The 20,257-nt window shown below is 44.0% G+C and overlaps 2 long non-coding RNA genes across 2 annotated transcripts in view; both read left to right on the top strand.

Annotated features, from left to right (window-relative positions):
• The first annotated feature begins 67 nt into the window (after nt 1-67).
• The window catches only part of LOC136792639 (uncharacterized), a 54,367-nt gene continuing 34,177 nt past the window's right edge, over nt 68-20,257 (top strand). The window contains exon 1 of the long non-coding RNA XR_010836721.1: nt 68-301. This is a non-coding gene — a long non-coding RNA (uncharacterized lncRNA). The remainder of the gene's footprint in view (nt 302-20,257) is intronic.
• Nucleotides 11,907-15,050, top strand: LOC136792640 (uncharacterized). Its single transcript, XR_010836722.1, has 2 exons — nt 11,907-12,160; nt 12,721-15,050. It is a non-coding gene; the product is annotated as an uncharacterized lncRNA (long non-coding RNA).

The raw sequence follows: 20,257 nt of genomic DNA on the forward strand, positions 1-20,257 counted from the left end.
AACCACCGAGCGCGGCGGCTAGAGTGGAACCTGGAGGACTGCCTTCGAGAGTGGACGCGTGGAGGCGAGCAGAGTGTGCGCATACTGGAGGCTGCGGGCGTGGACGCCCTCTTTGATGCTGGCCGGGACGATTTGGTGTTCCAGGATCTCGGAAGTAGCTGCGGTCAGCGCCATGTTAAGTCGGGGCAAAAGGGACGGAGTGATTTGGGCGTTGGGCCCCGAAGCAAATTCCCAAAGCGGCGTTGGAAGTGCAGTGGGCGTTTAGATATGCAAAGGGACGGTCCGCCTTACAGATGACGAGGTAAAAGCAAGTCGAAACTTTCGGGTGCCAATTTCCCCGCGATGGGAAAGTTGGTAGTGTCCTGGGAGAGAGCTCTGGAGAGCGCGAGCATCTCGGTTGCTGGTCGGCACCTTTTGGAGGGATGGTGCTGCCTTTCGGTTTTAAACGCGTGTTTCTGTGGCTCAGCGATTGCGCCTCCTGGGGTCTACCGGCGTTGCGGTGTGTGTGCCCGGTGAGGATGCCCTGGGGTCGTCCGTGCCGGGCGCGTGGAAGTGGAGGTGCGGGTCGGCAAGATGCCGAGTCGCTGAGGGGCGCCGTGCGGCCCCGGGCTGCGCGGTTCAGAGCAACGAGGCCATCCATGCCTGACCGACGGGGACCTCGAGATGGAAGTAGAAAGGACAGATGTTTTCGTGCGCTCATAAAAATAATGTGAAAGGACAGAAAATAGCAGTGGCTGCCTCGCGAGAGAGAGCAGAAGTCACGGGAGTGAGGGAGACGTCTTTCGCTCACCCTCTTTCGTGTAACTTAAACGACATCATTTGTAATTTTTACCTTTTTCTTTTTTTTTTTTTTTTTTTTTTTGCGTTACGCGGGCCTCTCACTGTTGTGGCCTCTCCCGTTGCGGAGCACAGGCTCCGGACGCGCAGGCTCAGCGGCTCATGGGCCCAGCCGCTCCGCGGCACGTGGGATCTTCCCGGACCGGGGCACGAACCCGCGTCCCCTGCATCGGCAGGCGGACTCTCAACCACTGCGCCACCAGGGAAGCCCTACCCTTTTTTTCTTCAGATAAAAAAATGTTACCATTCTTTCTCTGAGACTGTTTTTCAGTATTGTTTCATGGGGGACTGAGATGACTGCACTTGCTCTCTGAACCAGGGCCTGGCCTGGCATCAGGAGTTTCTGGAGGGCCTGGGTTAGTCCACACAAGGCCGACCTGCCGCCGAAGCAGGATAACGTTGAACTGAGGGAACAGCCCAGACTTCTTGGGTGACAGGCTTCCAGACCTCGGGGACAGTGAGCCAACTCAGGCCAAAGGCCCATTTCAACTTAGTCTTAAAAAAGCGCATCTCGGGCTTCCCTGGTGGCGCAGTGGTTGAGAGTCCGCCTGCCGATGCAGGGGACGCGGGTTCGTGCCCCGGTCCGGGAAGATCCCACATGCCACGGAGCGGCTGGGCCCGTGAGCCATGGCCGCTGGGCCTGCGCGTCCGGAGCCTGTGCTCCGCAACTGGAGAGGCCACAGCAGTGAGAGGCCCGCGTACCGCAAAAAAAAAAAAAAAAAAAAAAAAAAAATGCGCATCTCTCCTGTCCGTCTCAGATTCAGGACACAGGAAAGGCCAGAATTTAATATTCCTCTGAAGAAATTTGGTTTAGGGAGAAAAGAAGCGAATCACAGCACCCTAGCAGACTCTTTGGGTGTTGGGGACAGTAGGTGCCTGGCTAATCAGGCCTTTCTCTTCAAATGGAAGCCCTGTTCTCAGGATCACAGCTGGTGTAGCCCCAGCAGCAGCTCAGCTTTACAAGAACTGGCAGCTACTCTCTGGTTGAAACCTTAACCTCTCTGCCCCTCCCCATCACCTCAGGCACATTCACTGGGTCAGTAGGGTCCTTGCTTCACAGATGTTCCCTTAAAGGCTGGGGCTTAACTCTCTCATGGTTTGGCTTCAGTGTCCAGCAGGCCGCAGTGGCTCTCCAGGTATGTAGATACGAGAGCAGACATAGTCTCCTCAGTGGACAGAACTGAAGGCTGTTCTCATAGCTCTGGCCAACACTCACTTTGATCTTTTGGCACTTGAATTGCCTCCAGTGGTCTAGCTGTCTGGTCTGTCACTTTGAAGAGTGCTGACTTACTCTTTGGGGCTGCAGACTGTAAAGACAAATTGTGGCTGCCTATCAGACTGTCTAGGTCAGTCGCATAGATGCCCATCTTTGATGAAAACAAACAGAATTAAGCTATCAAGCCTGCCTCTCCCTGATCACTGACTACCACCTGCAGTGGTCATCACAGTGGCAATTCCAGTGTATCCCCCATCATGGACGGGCAGAAGTGGAGGATTTTACGCTCCTGATGGAGAAGCCAGCAGGTAACTTGGAGGTGGCAAACCTTATGCCTAGTCCACCGAGGGAGCCTGGTACCTCCTGCCAAAAGTTGGCCCCTTGGCTTTGTGTTAAAAGGGGACACATTACTTGGGGCATTGATCTCCCTACTCCTGGAAAACTATATCTGTCCTTTGACCCCTTCTCAGGGCTACTAGTGACGTCTCACCACTGCTGACACATTTTCAGAACGAGTTATTTCACCTGATCAGCTAATTCTGGACACATTGACTTAGCCCTTGAAATGAAATGAAACTAAGCTCTCATCATGTTTTTGATTGTCTGGCCCATTTGCCACCTAACAGTGGTCCATCTTTTGTAACAAAGTCTATACAAGAATGACTTACAGTCAAGGTAATCAAGGGACCTGCCAAACTCCATCATTTCCTGTTCTACTCACCTGAGTTGGGTTGTTTGGTTACCGTATTACTTTCCCATTACTGCTGTAACTAATTACTGCAAATTAGTGGCTTAAAACAACACAAATTTAACAGTTCTGGAGGTTAGAAGTCCAAAATGGGTCTCATTGGGCTAAAGTCAAGGTATTGGCAGAATGGATTCCTTCTGAAGGCTCTCGGGGAGAATCTGTTTCCTAGTCTTTTCCAGCATTCCTTGGCTCATGGCCTCTTCGTCCATTTTCAAAGCCAGCAGTGCCCCACTGAGTCTTTCTCACCATGCTTATCTCTGTTACTGTCTAGTACCTCCATCTTTCACTTATAAGGATCCTCGTGATTAAATTGTACCCACCTGGATAATCCAGAGTAATCTCCCTATTTAAAGTTTCATAATTTAATCACGTATGAAGTCACTTTTGCCATATACCTTCCAGAGAATAGGAAGTGGACATAGTTGGAGGCCACTATTCTGCCTACCCCAGTTACTGAACTCTGCTGTTCCTAAATAGGGATCATCTCCATTTGCCTGATTCCTGGATAATGTTCAAGAAAAAGTGGTAGGGAGATATGTGAGATTATACAGACTATTTAAAAAATTTAGGTATCCACCTTGACCATTCCTGGGCATGGTGCTTCCTTGTTTCACCCTTGAGCAACAACAGGCAAGCCTGAGTGTTATCCCTTGTAGGTGGCTATCCAGAAGAATCATAAGGGATGAAAATAAAATTTAATTCTGGTTCGTTCAGCTTAATTTTCTTATTGCAGTGACACAGTCTTGAATCATGAGAAAAATAATCACTTGGCTGGGTACACTGCTTTCTGATTTCCCTTTCACTGGCCCACATAGGGCAAAGTGGGAGATACAGTGAGTCTCTGAAATTTTTGGAAAAATGCCTTTGTCCCAATCCACACCTTCATATGAAAAGTCTGGGCGTGAATTTGGGTTAATTGTTGAAAAGATAAAGTTCAGATAACTTCTGAATACACTGATTGTGTAGCTGTGAAGAGAAAGCAACAACGTTGGTGATTTGGAGCAGGGTGACCCTTAGACCCTGGGAGGTACATGGAGTTCATGGGGCAGCCAGTGCTCTTTTTGCCCCCTCATCCAGCACTGATTCAACAGCTGTAGCTGGCAATCTGACCTGCAGGCAAACTTGTCATGCCCACCCATATCCTATAAAAACAAAAAACTGACTCCCAGATTCCAGTCCAATGTGTAAGGAGCTTCAAGTTCTCTCTCCCAGCCTCACAACAAGAAAAAAGTTGAAGAAGCTGGAAATCAACAGCTCTTCTCAGATCTAACAGATAATTGACCCCAAAATTGTAGAGACAGACAAATACAGGGAATCAAAAGTTACTGGAGCAGAAGCCACTACTGGAGCCAGTACCAGGATATTAAAACTTACACCTTAATTGGAAAATGGCCAGAGGCTCAGTGTGAAAGCGCTGAATTCTAGCCACGGGACCACCAGGGAGCTTAGAGGCTCAGTGTGGACAAGCTGGAAAGTTAAAAACTCCAGAGGGTGCCAGTCTTAGAGGGGTCCTCACACTTTTGTTAATTTTACTCCCAGCAACCAAACACCCCCTTGTGCTCCTGGTAGGGGCAGGAGAAAAGTAAACATTTTGAATATACCCAGAGTATTCTGTTCTCCTTCACAAAAGTCTGCCCTCAAGGGAAACTATTCCACCAGAACCTAACCTACTGGGGTTTTATTGGAGCCTACCTGACAGAGGGGAAGGAGAGAACCCAACTTCAGCCTCCTCCAGCCTGCCTGCCACACATGGGAAGGTCAATACCCAACTCCAGTCTTCTCTAGCCTTTCTGTCTCACCTGAAGTGGGGGAGCTTGGAATAGAACAATCTGAGAAGCACTGTAAAGGTCACAGCCCAGGAGTACAGACTAAATAAATACTGAGACCTAATCATAAGCAGATAGACTGCTTCCCCAGCCCCACACATTAACAATACACCAACAGGGATGCTGTATAATAAGAGGGGGTTACAGCTGCAAGAACTGCAGAGCTCAGACCTTACTTAAGAAGTAGTCTCTAGGGAAACCCAAGGACAACAGGGGATACAAAAACAAATACACCAAAGAGGAAATTTTAGCCTCTATCATCACCTACACCTATAGGAAACAATAAGAAACGTACCTCCTAGCCAGATAAACATGAAACCTCACACTAAAAGCCATTTACCTCAATTCCTTTTACCCAATGCATCATGTTCCACTTTCAACCAGAAGTCTACAAGGAAGACTGAAAGACAAAGACACAGTTTGAAGAGAGTAAGCATCAGAATCGGACTCAGACATGGCAGAGATTTTGGAATTATAAGGGCCCTCATGGAAAAAGTAGACAACATGCAGTAACAAATGGGTAATATAAACAGAGAAATGGAAATTCTAAGGAAGAATCAAAATGAAGTGTTGGAGATAAAAAACATTAACAGAAATCAAGAATGCCTTTGATGGGCTCATCAACAGACTGTACACATCCAAGGAGAGAATCAGTGAGCTTGAAAAAAATATGCCAACAGAAACTTCCAACACAGAAATGCAAAGAGAAAAAAAGTTTTAAATGAAAGAGAATATAAAAGAACTTTGATGGACTAACATGTAAAGGGAATACCAACAGGAGGAAAAAGAGGAAAAAACAGAAAAAAATATTTGAATTAATAATGGCTGAGCATTTTCCAAAATAATGACACCAAACCACAGGAGTCTCAAAGAACACCAAGCAAGATAAGTACCAAAAAAATTACAACTAGACGTATCATATATGCAGAAAAAAGAATATATAAGAGAAAATCCTGAGGTAAGAAGAAAAAAACAAAAACTAAAAACACCTCACCTATTGAGGATCAGCATAAGAATTACATCAGGTTTCTTTTCAAAAACCACACAAGGAAGAAGAGAGTGGAGTGAAATATTTAAAAGTATTGAAAGAAAAAAAAACCCCACCAAACTACAATTCCATACCCTGCAAGGTTATTCTTCAAAAGTGAAGGAGAAATAAAGACTTTTACAGACAAACAAAAATTGAGAGAACTTGTTGCCAGTCATCCTGCCTTGCAAGAAATGTTAAAAGAAGTTCTGTAGAGAGAAAGAAAATGATAAAGGTTAGAAATTCTGATCTACATGAAGAGTTAGGGAAGGAATAAGTGAAGGTAAAACAAAAACCTTTATTTTTCTATTCTTCAAAGAGGTAACATTTTGTTCAAAATAAGAGCAACAATGTAGTCAGTAATTATAGCTGTAATAAGAGCTAGGAAGAAGAATTGGGAATATTCTGCTATAAGATTCTTGTGTTACCATGAAGCAGTACAGTGTTATTTGAAAATGAACTTGGATTAGTTGTAAATGTTTGTTGCAAACTCTAGGGCAACCATTACAAAAAAAAATTTTTTTTCAGTATAATTTATATGCTAAGAGAGGAGAAAAATGGAATCTTATAAAATGCTCTATTAAAATTACAAAGGCAGAAAAGAATATGATAAGGAAAAAAGAAGGGCAGTGCATAGAAAACAATAACAAATATGGTAGACATTTGCCTAACTATATCAATAATCACTTTGGTAATGGTCTAACTACATCAATTAAAAGACAGACTGTCCTTGTGAATTAAAAACAAAACAAAACAAAAAAACAAAAACAAAACCAGAAAAACCCAAGACTTAACTCTGTCAACTACAAGAAACCTTTCAATATAAAGACACAGATATATTAATGGTAAATGAATGGAGAAAGTTATACTATGCTAACACTAATCAAAAGGAAGTGAGAGTAGTTATATAAATTTCAGACAAAGCAGACTTCAGAGCAAGGCAAATTATCAGAGATAATGAGAGGCATTACATGGTGCTAAAGGATTCAAAGCTCCAAGAAGATATAGCAATCATTAATGTCTATACACTAACAACACAGCATCAAAATATGTGAGGGAAAAACTGATAGAACTGCAAGGACAAATAGATTAATCCAGTATTATATTTGGAGATTTCAACACTGCATATCAGTAATGGGCAGATCCAGGAAGGGCATAGTTGAACTGAACAGCACCATCAATCAACTGGACTCAATAGGCGTTTACAGAGTACATCATCCGATAAGGGCAGAAATCACATTCTTCTCAAGTTTGTCTGGAACATTCACCAAGATATGGCACATTCTGGTCAATAAAATAGTTGAACACATTTATTTTTTTATTTTTATTTTTTTATTTTTATTTTTTTTGCAGTATGTGGGCCTCTCACTGTTGTGGCCTCTCCCATTGCGGAGCACAGGCTCTGGACGCGCAGGCCCAGCGGCCACGGCTCACGGGCCCAGCCGCTCCGCGGCATGTGGGATCTTCCCGGACCAGGGCACGAACCCGTGTCTCCTGCATCGGCAGGCGGATTCTCAACCACTGCGCCACCAGGGAAGCCCCAAACACATTTAAAAGAAAGTAAATCATACAAAATATGTTCTCAGACAATGGAATTAAAGTAGAAATCAACAGATAGTTGGAAAATCCCCAAACACTTGGAGATTAAACAACACAATTCTAAATAACAACAATTTCTAAATAACAAATGGGTCAAAGAAGCACTCTCTCAAGAGAAATTTTTAAATATTTAAAACTAAATTAAAATGAAAGTACAACTTAAAAGAGGAGATATATGTATACATATAGCTGATTCGCTTCACTGTACAGCAGAAACTAACACAACATTGTAAAGCAACTATATCTCAATTAAATATATATATATATAAGTATGCTATTTCTCAGCTGTTGAACCTGATATAAAAAATAAACAACAACAACAACAAATTTGTGAGATGCAATGAAAGCAGTGCTTAGAAGGAAATTTATAGTATTGGATGAATATATTAGAAAAGAAAAAAGATCCAAAATCATTAAGATACCACTTTAGGCAACTAGAAAATGAAGAGCAAACAATAAATGCTGGAGAGGGTGTGGAGAAAAGGGAACCCTCTTGCACTGTTGGTGGGAATGTAAATTGATACAGCCTCTATGGAGAACAGTATGGAGGTTCCTTAAAAAACTAAAAATAGAATTACCATGTGACCTAGCAATCCCACTACTGGGCATATATGCTGAGAAAACCATAATTTAAAAAGTCATGTACCACAATGTTCGCTGCAGCTCTATTTACAATAACCAGGACATGGAAGCAACCTAAGTGTCCATCGACAGATGAATGGATAAAGAAGATGTCGTACATATATACAATGGAATATTACTCAGCCATAAAAAGGAACGAAATTGGGTCATTTGTAGAAACTTGGATGGACCTAGAGTCTGTCATACAGAGTGAAGCCAGTCAGAAAGAGAAAAACAAATATCGTATATTAACACATACATGTAGAATCTAGAAAAATGATACAGATGAACTTATTTCCAGGGAAGGAATAGGGATGTAGACATAGACAATGGACATGTGGACACAGTGGGGAAGGGGAGGGTGGGTCAAATTGGGATATGAGGATTGACATATATACACTACCATGTGTAAAATAGATAGCTAGTGGGAACCTGCTGTATAGCAGGGAGCTCAGTTGGTGACCTTGCTGGGTGATGTGGGGGGGGTGGGAGGGAAGCCCAAGAGGGAGGGAATATATGTGTACATATAGTTGATTCACTTCGTTGTACAGCAGAAACTAACACAACATTGTAAAGCAACTATAACCCAATAAAATTTTTTTAAAAATATTTTCATGGGTATATACATATGTAAAATTCAACAAATTGTAAGTTTAACCTAAGTTCAGTATCTGTGTATCACTTATAGGTCAACACAGCAGTAGAAAAAAACCCGACACAAATTGTAAGAGCTTTTAACTTTCTTGACAAAAAAATAATAGCTTTCAAAAACAATTAAGCTTATGAATTTATAAGCCAACTTACAATTGGGTGTAAAAATGAACCCATAATTTACATACTAATGAATCTGGTGTTTCATTAGTAAATTTGCAGACTTCTTGGCTTAAGGCCTTTGGAAAATATCTAAATGCATTCAGCATGGATGGGAAACACACACTGTCTGAAAGGAAGCAGTGGCTCTTGCAGATGTGGGCCAAACATACACAAAGGCACAGCCATCCCGTCACTAACTGGTCATTTCTACAACATCAGGCAACCGGATGCCGATACCTAGATTGGATTAGACTGGGCTGAGGAAACCATGCCTCAGGTGATTAATATCTGACAGTCTAAGAAATTAAAAAAAAAATACTGCAGAATGAAAACTAAGAGTTATTTTGAAGGCTATAAAGGGAGAAATTGAAATTCACTCATGTATAACACTTGCAAAGTGAGAGGGGTGACTGAGAAAAAATACTTTTCCTTCTGAGGAAAAGTTAATGAGAGAGAATCTGGAAGACGGAAAGAAATCAGAGACACCTCGAGGAAGGAGACATTTACCTTTGTCTACTCTTTGTCACTGAGACCAGGGGTCATAGCCAACTCCATGTTTACACACAGGGTGGTTTCAGTGTGGCTGTAATCTCACAAAGGATCATAGGCCATCAACACCAGATGTTGTATGTAGGTCCCACCACCCTGGTAAAATCAATGGTTGAGTTTACCTCTATGCATCATCCCCACCAAGGAATTATTCATTTGAGAAAACAAGCCAAATACTGCTTTTACAGAAGACACTCCCCATAAGTGGTTGTCAGGAAGCCGTTCTACCAGGAAGACAGGACAGTGGACAAGAGCTGTTGTTCCCCACAGAGCCTGTGACTTTACGGGAGAGGCCAAGCCATGTGCACCCAGCAACCGCAACACAGGCAGTGGGAACAGAGTACTCGGGGGCACCCAAGACAGCAGAGACTCCTTCTGGGTGGTCCTGAGGCTGTGTGACCCCAGAGTGGGGAGGGTAAGAGTTGGCCTCAAGAATGGTCAACTGCACTTGAGGTCAGACATGGCCGTGAGCAAGGTAGGAAATGCCAGACAGGTAGGAACTGCCTACTCTAGTGCTCAAAGCTGAGGCAGGAGAGCTCCCACTCTATGAGTAATGCACCCTCCCTCCAAGGAAGAGTTCAGTTTTAAAGATTATCTAAAAATCGCCTGCTTATTCTGCAGAGATGCTTATTAGTGCAGTCGTCTGCGCTAGAAGTCCACTCCCATCGTAACTAGTGAACACAATATGTTATCTCTGATCAATTCAATGAAAACACATTTTTCAGAAGCCAGTTTCCCAAATACACCAAGCTTTAACATTCACCAACATCACTGATTCACCAAAATCTTACTATTAATAATACATACATTTTAGGACTTCCCTGGTGGTCCAGTTAAGATTCCACACTGCCCAATGCAGGGGGCCTGGGTTGAATCCCTGGTCAGGGAACTCGATCCTGCATGCTGCAACTAAAGATCCCACATGCCGCAACAAAGATCTCGCATGCTGCAATGAAAACCCAGTGCAGCCAAATAAATAATTTTTTTTAAAAAAAACATACATTTTAAGGCAATTAATATTTGGATGGGATGGTTTTTAACATTATTTGAGGATAGCTAGGAAATTTTAGTTGAAGAGATTCTGTTTAATGGAACCATTAAAAAGATTGTTGACTGTCAGGGTGGTTTAGTCTAATGAATATAATATTTACTTACAAGTGTATACTCTGTCATTTGTATCCCAAATCTAATTACAAGTTGAGGTGGAAAATGAGATAAAATCACAAAAGTAACCCAAATCAGGAAAACATTGATCTAACTGTTGCAATAGAATCAGGAAACTACTGGAAAAATGCTGCTGTAACAGGAAAGTGTCCCCATTCCAGAGAAATTCCTGTGAATGTCCAAGAGTTAAAGAAAACAAGAAACTGAGTGACCAGAGACATTGAAGGAGAATCCAGAGACTACAAAACCAGGCAACACAGGATTCAGATAAATTCCAGATACCATGGCAACACAGACTCCTTAGTCTTAAAGGGAAGCCACAGGTAAATGGTATTTCACTGAGTTCAATAACTACTGATGTATATTCCACTTCTACTAGTGATTCTTAACTATTCTTTTCATAATAGCCGTTTTGGGAATGTACACATGCCACTTCCCACCTCGAACCTCCTCTACCCCAGCCCTACCCAGTCTCTGAGAAAAGCCCGCCATCCTACAAGAAGCACAAAAGCTTTTCTTTAAGTGACAATAGGTGATGAAATATAGGTGAGAAAAATTTAGAAATAAGTAAATCAATTCCTGTAAGAAAAAATGTACAAATTGTGTCAGATGCCCTCTAGAAACGAAAATCTGCCAATTTGTTATACCATGAATGGAGAGACAGTATATTTTAAAAATTTGTAGGTGAGAATAATAATAAAATTTAAATATACATCAGTGAAAATTTTTAATTTGGTGGCATATGTTCCTACATGTCAATTGCAAGCTGAGTAAGAAAATGGGGCAAAAATCACAAAATAACAGGAAAAACAAAGCCAAGAAGACAAATGACCCATCTGTTAGATCAGGCAGAGGAAGGAAGCTACCCAGGAACGGACTTGGCCTGACCCAGGAATTTCCATCATAGGTGGCCAGAGGTACAAAAGACGCTGGAAACTCCGAGGGGCCAGGGAAGTGGCGGGAGGATTCCTATCTTTAAGGAAGTGGGCAACAGACTGCTGGGGCCAGAGGGGAGGGGCCATGCAGCCCGGCACCCGCCCCAGCCCGAGCCCTGCTGCACAAGACCCTCGCGGTGCGGCGTCAGCGCGGGGAAGGGCTGCCGCCCCGAGCCCGAGACAACGGCGGACTCCGCTGCGGGGCCCAGGTGCCAGCCCGAAGCCGACCCCGGGGCGCCCACACGGCGGACTCTGCAGATCCTCCGACCTCCGCGCTGCCAACTCTCCACCCCTTGGGACCCGGGACGGGGACTGAGCCAAAGCGCGGCAGGGGAGCCGCCTCCGCAGCGGAAACGGCCCCAGCCAACCTCAGCACCTAGGCCAACGGCAATTGTCCGCCTCCCGTTGCTGGGCAGGATGCTGTCTCCCGGCAACACAGAGGCGCGGAATTGGCCCAACAGACGGACAAGGATCTTAGCCAATGGCGTCTTGCTCCAGTGGGCCGTGGGCGCCCTGGCCAATGGAAAACGTGAGCGGTCAGTTACTAAGCTTAGACCGGTCTCTACGTAGCGCGCCTGCGGAGGATGGAACCCAGAAGGCACTAGCTGAGCATTGATAAAGGGAAAGAAAATATTCTCTGTGAGCCAGATTTAAAAGTTTTGCTTGCCTTCCTAAACCCACTAGGCTTTCAGTGTTGTTCAGCCTCGCTCATGTACTGCTGTCGATCTGGCAGCCGCTCTGCCCCAGGCCACCCCCACCCAGACCCGGGTTTATCCCGGAAGAGCCCCGAGGACCGGGATGCCAAGGGATCACTGCACAGAGAAGGTAGGAGCAGCGACCTCCCAGGAACACTGAAATCAGTGCTCTTATTTATTTCTGCTTTAATTTTACTTTAAATTATATTCTTGGGAAAGAAGTGCTGCATTCCCACGGGCTGGAATTTAAGTGGGTGGTCAGTAAGCTCATTACAGAAACCTGGCTGTCTGTGATGAGATTCCTTGGGCTCACAGGATGGGGACAGGGTGTCAGAGAGGTGAGCTCTATTAGCCAGTGATGGGTAGCTTTTCTCCTTCTCCCACGCTTCAGTGAAAAGTAGGGGCAGGAAGTGAGATGGGGACCTGCAGCCCGTCCGCTGCCATTGTCGTGCTATCCGCTCTTAAATCTGGTACTGGGGAGAAGCAGGAGGGGAGGAAACACCCGTCAGAAAATCCTGGAGCCACAGGGAGCTCGACTGGGGGATGAGGAGACCCTGGGCTGGTGGCATGTGGGACCTTCAGCTGAGAGGGTCAGTGTCCAGGAAGCCAGGGAGACCTGGCCATTCCCCTTCGGGCCCCTCCCCGTTGTCTCCTGCTTTCTGACCCTGACCCTCCCCTCCATCGGAACAGATGTCACTGCTTAAATGTCAGTCCCACGGGGCTCGGGGCTGGGAAGTGCCGAGCCTCTCTCGTGGCCAGATGCCAACTTGGAGAGGCCAAGGGCAGGAAAGACTGGAGTCGGCGGCCGAGAGCTTGCTCACGTCACATTGGAGAACATCCAGGAGGATGGGAGACGGATACAAAATGGAAATTTCAAACATGAAAAGCATTTTATACGAAATGTTCACAGGACAGAAAAAGCAGTTTAACTCAGAACAAAGTGACTTTGGCTCTGACTCTGACACTGAGTGAGCAAAGCACGTGTGACACCTCACCCACCTGTGCCCACCTGCGCCCCAGGTAGGTGTTCTCACCTGAGCGCCCTGGGCTTGCGCTCTGGGGAAAAAATTCCCTCTGGGTTTACGTTTCGTCTTCAGAAAGCCACCTCTCATCTTCCGGAACTTTTTTGGAACTGAGGTTTTTTTTCGCCCTCCGGAGGTCCCACGTTCTTTGTTTCCCAGATTTTCTTCTCCATCTCTTTGATGTCACTTCAGAAGAAGGATAACATGAAGGAGGGATTAGTGATCACTAAACCCTAGGGCTGATCCTTCTAGCGGTAAACTGGTACATGGTTCTAACCGGTTCTATTATTAGTGCTGTTAAATATGAATTACTAAAATTTAAAACAATATTATATCAAAAGCTGCTTTTAGAATAATTCTATTACAGCTCAAACTGTAGAGAACCAGGCAAATGGAACAAAAATATAAATGTATTTCTTGCTTTCTGTTGACTTACATTGCTGTTTCAAGGGCAAATGGGTGTATTCACATGCCTTGCCATATAGAGGAAGAAAACATATTTTAAATTCTAATTCAGAGGCTGTCGTCCTGCAGCTCTTCACATACTATAGAACAATATCTCCTCTTTGGCAAGTAAGGTAAAGAGGCTAATTTGTGACTGGATATTTGTGGCCAACACAAAGTCAGGCTATACATCACTGCACAGGGGTGGGAGGTGGGCATCTGCTGTTGCCCTGAAGAGACTGAACCCAAGCAAGAGCGAGGTCAAATCAATGACCTTGACACACCTGCACAGTCGTGCTGCTCCTGGACAATTCATCATCCAACTTGATAAAACTGTTATACGATCACCAGCTTATCAACTGCATAGCAGAATTGCTTTGTCCCATTTTTGTGATAAGAATTAAGGGAACGGTCATAAAGGGTCTAACTGGATAAGCATATGTGCAGAGACATTTTTCCAAAATAATTAACACTGCACAGTTCTGTGAAAGGAGAAGTGTACACTGAAATGTAACACACCATTTAAAACTTGAAAATCAATAGTATTAACATTTGTCAACAAATGTTGATCTAAGATGCAAGCCACATGTTTTAGATTTAAAACGTTTGGTAGGGGCTTCCCTGGTGGTTCAGTGGTTGAGAATCTGCCTGCCAATGCAGGGGACACGGGTTCGAGCCCTGGTCTGGGAAGATCCCACGTGCCGCGGGGCAGCTGGGCCCGTGAGCCACAATTACTGAGCCTGCGCGTCCGGAGCCTGTGCTCCGCAACAAGAGAGGCCACGATAGTGAGAGGCCTGCGCGCTCCAATGAAGAGTGGCCCCCACTTTCCACAACTAGAGAAAGCCCTTGCACAGAAACGAAGACCCAACACAGCCATAAACAAATAAATAAATAAAAATTAAAACGTTTGGTAGATACTAACCAAACTTTAGTATTTAGTAGCTAAAATAATCAAGTATTTTTTAACCAGGGACAAATATATTTTTGGTATGCAATTATGTGAATTACTTGAAATTTGAAAATGAGGACTTAACAAATATTGAAAAATTCTTAGTAAATATAGGGTACATAAAATGTATTTTTATTTTGTGTAAATGAAAGGATATTAAAACATACCTTGAAAGCATCCATCCTCGGGCTTCCCTGGTGGCGCAGTGGTTGAGAGTCCGCCTGCCGATGCAGGGGACGCGGGTTCATGCCCCGGTCCGGGAAGATCCCACATGCCGCGGAGCAGCTGGGCCCGTGAGCCATGGCTGCTGAGCCTGCGTGTCCGGAGCCTGTGCTCCGCAACGGGAGAGGCCACAACAGTGAGAGGCCCGCGTACCGCAAAAAAAAAAAAAAAAAAAGCATCCATCCTTTTTCAAATGTTCTCATTTATTTCATCAGAAAAAAAATGAATATTGTAGACTAATATGGCCTAACATGGCATAAAATTGTCTGTGATTTCTAGATGTGCCCACTGTATCCAGCAGAGCAAACCCAGCCAGAACGGCTGATTTCAGACGGTTGTGAATGTCTTGATGCCCCATTTTTGTTCTAAATTCTCTATATTTACATGCAGTTTGAGTGTGTCATTTATTATATATAAATTTTTACCTTAGCTGCTAATATCAACTATTCACATGCAGTCTAGTGCATATATAATATAATCACCGGGGCTTCCCTGGTGGCGCACTGGTTGAGAGTCCGCCTGCCGATGCAGGGGACACGGGTTCGTGCCCCGGTCTGGGAAGATCCCACGTGCCGCGGAGTGGCTGGGCCCGTGAGCCATGGCCGCTGAGCCTGCGCATCCGGAGCCTGTGCTCAGCGACGGGAGAGGCCACAACAGTAAGAGGCCTGCGTACCGCAAAAAAAAAAAAAAAAAAAAAAAAAAAAAATTCACCAAGGGACTCCCCTGGTGGCGGCGCAGTGGTTAAGAATCTGCCTGCCAATGCAGGGGACACGGGTTTGAGCCCTGGGCCGGGAAGGTCCCATATGCTGCAGAGCAACTATGCCCATGTGCCACAACTACTGAGCCTGTGCTCTAGAGCCCGTGAGCCACAACTACTGAGCCCACGTGCCACAACTATTGAAGCCTTTGCTCCTAGAGCCCGTGCTCCGCCACAAGAGAAGCCACTGCAATGGGAAGCCCGCGCACTGCAACGAAGAGCAGCCCTTGCTCGCCACAACTAGAGAAAGCCCATGCGCGGCAACGAAGACCCAATGCAGCCAAAAATAAATATATAAATTAAAAAATATATATAATGACCAAACAAAATGTCGTGAAATTCAGTGGGTAGCTCTGAAATATTTTCATGCACTTAATTATAAACATGATAACTACCTGTGGGTTATTAAAAGATGTCTTCCTAGTCTCTTCCCAAAGGACACAGATTAAAACAATTACCAAAAACTGGTGAATGATTTTACTCTCCAGAAATCTGTAAATGTGAGACTCTTTCCATCCTTATTGTGAGGACTATATTTAAAGCTATCTTACTGATGGCTTTCAGGAGTCTAGTGCTACATTATGATTTCTAACAAATGCAGAAGTATCATATGACAAACAACTTTGAATGTTCCTACTGTATACATGAAAATACTAACGTGGCTGTGAATTACAATGAAACAACCTATGAATCATTTTTTTATAATTTGGGCATCCAACAGAATGTAAAAAATTTATTATTCCCATATAATTTTAATTATTAGTAATATTCATGATGAAATATTTTAATTCTTTACATGTAATAGTACACTATTGATCTTTATTTTATGTATAACATATATAATTTATTTATATATGTGTACGTATATATCTTAAAGAACATAACGTATATGTATATATATCAGACACAAACATGCTGAGTGAAATATTTAGGTGAATTATTTTTTTTTGTTTGTTTTTTTGGCCGCACCACATGGCTTGTGGAATCCTAGATCCCTGACCAGGGGTCGAACCTGGGCCCTGGCAGTGAAAGCATGGAGTCCTAACCACTGGACCACCAGGGAATTCCCTAGATGAATTAAAACAAGGAAAACTGTGAAACAAAAAATAGCACTCAAAATAGAATCAAATCTTTAGCCATCATCCACATTTTATATTAACATTTTAATTGAGGAATTTCTCATGTGTTTTTACAATATTTAATTAAGCTTATTTCTATCCAGGCAATGTAATTGTAAACCTTCTTCAGAAGAGCAATCTCTCAAATTAACATCATACATTGCACTGACACTAGGATACAACTTGTAGGTCATGGCATGACAGGAAAGGTATTTTTGGAAAACAAAGATTAAAGCTAGTGTATTTTCCAAGTAGTCATAAAGCTATAAACCATATTTATCAGTTCATTTTGTTCCATGTATTAATTTCTGTTGATCTGGATGAAGTCATCAGGTTTTCCACTAGAGTTTTGTCATTAAAGCAGTTTATTTGAACTGCTACCCAGTTCAGTGGTATTATCTAGAGGCTATCAGAAACTTATATTTGTTTAAAAAAATCTGTTTTATGAGTCTTCTTGAAGATCTTCATTTTGTAAAAGCATCAGTGTAAAATAATGATTGTCTTTAAAGGACAAAACTTAAAATAGCATGGTTAAAGATTTGAGTACAGTGCAACTAGCAAGAAACTTGGATATTTCTGTGACATATAACATTGTAGGATAATAACCAGACTTATGACTGATAACATTATATCAGAGCATATCAGATGTTAGGAACTCCATATAAAATTTGGAAAAAAAAAACAAAAAAAAAAACAAAAAAAAAAAACGGTCTTCCCTGGTGGCGCGGTGGTTGGGAGTCCGCCTGCTGGTGCAGGGGTCGCGGGTTCGTGCCCCGGTCCGGGAGGATCCCACGTGCCGCGGAGCGGCTGGGCCCGTGAGCCATGGCCGCTGGGCCTGCGCGTCCGGAGCCTGTTCTCCGCAACGGGAGGGGCCACAACAGTGAGAGGCCCGCGTATCGCAAAAAAAAAAAAAAAAAAAAAAAAAATTTGGAATATTTGGGCTTCCCTGGTGGTGCAGTGGTTGAGAGTCCGCCTGCCGATGCAGGGGACACAGGTTTGTGCCCCGGTCTGGGAAGATCCCACATGCTGCCTAGTGGCTAGGCCCGTGAGCCATGACTGCTGAGCCTGCGCTTCCAGAGCCTGTGCTCCGCAATGGGAGAGGCCACAACAGTGAGAGGCCCGCGTACCGCAAAAAAAAAAAAAAAAAAAAAAATTTGGAATACCTATATTAATGGCATTTATCCATACACTGTAACCTAAGGTTCATCTCTAGGCTCTTGACAATGCTTCTCAAGTATTTTAACATAACAAATAAATTTAATGAGTTTAGCATTTCTCTCTGAGATGTTTCAGGGTTCCTTCGAAGCATCCCAGAGTCAGTTGGAGGCTAAAAGTTAGATTTTGATATTTGGGAAGTTTGTTAAAAATATCAAAAAGGTTTTAAAACACAACAGGATCATAGGTCTCTATGAAGTAATACTTATTCATTTAACCAAAGTCACAAAAAGATTTAAAAAACAAATAAAGGTCAATTAAGGGGACAGAAACTCACACAATCTGTTATCAAAAAGGAGCACTCGAAGAAACTTCGTTCAAATTCCAGTCTTGTACTAGCTTACTTAACAACAAAATCCATTTACTTAACTTCATTCTAAATTTAGTTAATCCTGATCATGCATAAAACATTTTTTCCCCCTTCAGGCTTCCTTTCCACAATCTTTTATCACTTTGTTTCCATATTAGTTCATCTCTTATTTTCCCATCCAAAACCAACCAGCTGTAAGACATACTTTCTTTCTTTTCCCCCAATAAAGTGTAATTCCACTTCTCATACCTTCTTTACTGAAAACATGCATTCTACTTTCCTACTGCATACTGAAATGCTTCCTACTGAAGAGGGTTGTAGAGGGGTTTAGGGTCCCTCCTCTTGCTGACTGTCATGTCAGGTCTCTGTCCACTTGTCCTGGGCGGTTGATCCAAAGGTCCCATGTAGAATGAAGTCACCTCTGGAGTGTTGGTGAGCTGATATCCTTGGCTGAGGACCATCTGAAATTTCATTGCCTGAAAGCAAGAGGAGACTCATTTAGTTAGGAAGTTTAGTAGGCAAGGCTGGAACAGGAGCAAAAGGAAGATGGAAGCATGGGGCCCCAGAAAAGGAAGGAGCCAGGACAGCCAAGACCATGTTTTTTTGTTTTGTTTTGTTTTGTTTTGTTTTTAGTGAAACTCTTGGGAGGCTCTATCCTTGAGGCTGGTTTTGTGATTGGAACAAGTATTAGTAAACAGTCTCGGGGATCTGGACAGAAGGGCACTTGTGTACAACATAGCCCAAGGTGGCTGAGGTTAAAGCCCATCCCCGAGGTTGTCAGATAGGCGGATCCACTTCCCCCAACAGATTTGTCAAGGCATAGCCATCAATTACTGTAATATGTAGAATCGGTTGCCACAAGGAAGTGCTGTGTCGTCCTTGCGCATAATGAACAGGTTTTAGTTTACAGTGTTTCTTTCCCTCAACCAGGCAGAAGAGGCAGGGGTCCCTGGCTGCCAGCCCTGCTGAAGTATTATAGTCCCGATTGGGTTCCGTCTGGGGAACGGCCGGCCACAGTTCCCCTGGGAAATAGTTGGGGGTTTGTCATGCGGTAGCCGGCTCCCAGCTGAGCGGTGGCTTCGTATATGGTGGTTCTTTCTGACTGAGAGAGTGTCCGGGCAAGGATGATGTAAACATCCCGTCAAGTTAACTCAGAGTTAGATGCCTAAACTTATCTAGATTTTTTTCAGGGTCATCTGAAAACTTTCCTAGATCTTGTTTTATCTGACTGAGACCCTGCATAGAAAAAAGAACTTTGATCCTTATGGGAAATTCGGAGGGCCCTATTACCTCCTGAAGTGGGCAAGGTTTTGCGTCATGGGGCCCCGGGTAACGGGCCAAAGCTTCGGCCGGGGGGGCGGGGGCGGGGGGCGTCCAGCGTTGGGTACCGTGTGGAAGAGGCCGTTTGTGTAAGAGGCTCCTTCTTTTCCCCAGAAGAGGGCTCCAATGGACAGGGCTTATTGTCGGCTAAAGCTTAGTATCACCAGGAGAGGGGGAGGGAGGTTTGGTAAACAAATTAAGCATTGCCAAGTCAGCAGAGTCTACCCAGCAAGTCCTGTGAAGTTCGGGGTTTTCCCTCGAGGCAAAGAAGACTTGGACGTAAGGGGCCTGGCTCCACTTGCCCAGCTTTCGACAAAAAAGGTCAAGCTGGAGAATGGCGTTGTACTTTAAACTCCCATATTCAGGCCAAATGTCTGCCCCTCCTAGCTTGTACTGTGGACATGCTGTGTTGCAAAAGAAAATTAATAGCTTCTTCCCCAAAGCTTGGCGATCAAACTTAGCCCACTTCTTTAGGGTACATCCTAAGGGTGAATCTTGAGGATGGATGGTCAGTTGCCCATCTGATGAGGCTGTTCCGAACTCAAGGGTCTCCAGTTTCTGGAGGGACCAGGCAGAGAGAAAAGAAAGTGTTCTAATTTTACCCACAGGTGTAAATTACCAAACTGTAAACCATAAGTAGCTTGAGTAAGGGCTTCTCTATACCTTGACAGCAATCTGAGTCACGGCCCCAAAATGTTACAGGCACAACAGCAGTTCCTCAGTGCTTGTCCTCCCAAAGGAAAGCATTCAATCAAGAGACATAGAAGTTTTAAGCAGCAAGTGTTTTATTAAGCAAAGTGAAAGTACGAGAGAGAGAGAGAGAGAGAGAGAGAGAGAGAGAGAGAGAGAGAGAGAGAGAGAGAGAGAGAG

Source organism: Kogia breviceps, chromosome 15, assembly GCF_026419965.1.
Source record: "Kogia breviceps isolate mKogBre1 chromosome 15, mKogBre1 haplotype 1, whole genome shotgun sequence".
NCBI lineage: Eukaryota > Metazoa > Chordata > Mammalia > Artiodactyla > Physeteridae > Kogia > Kogia breviceps.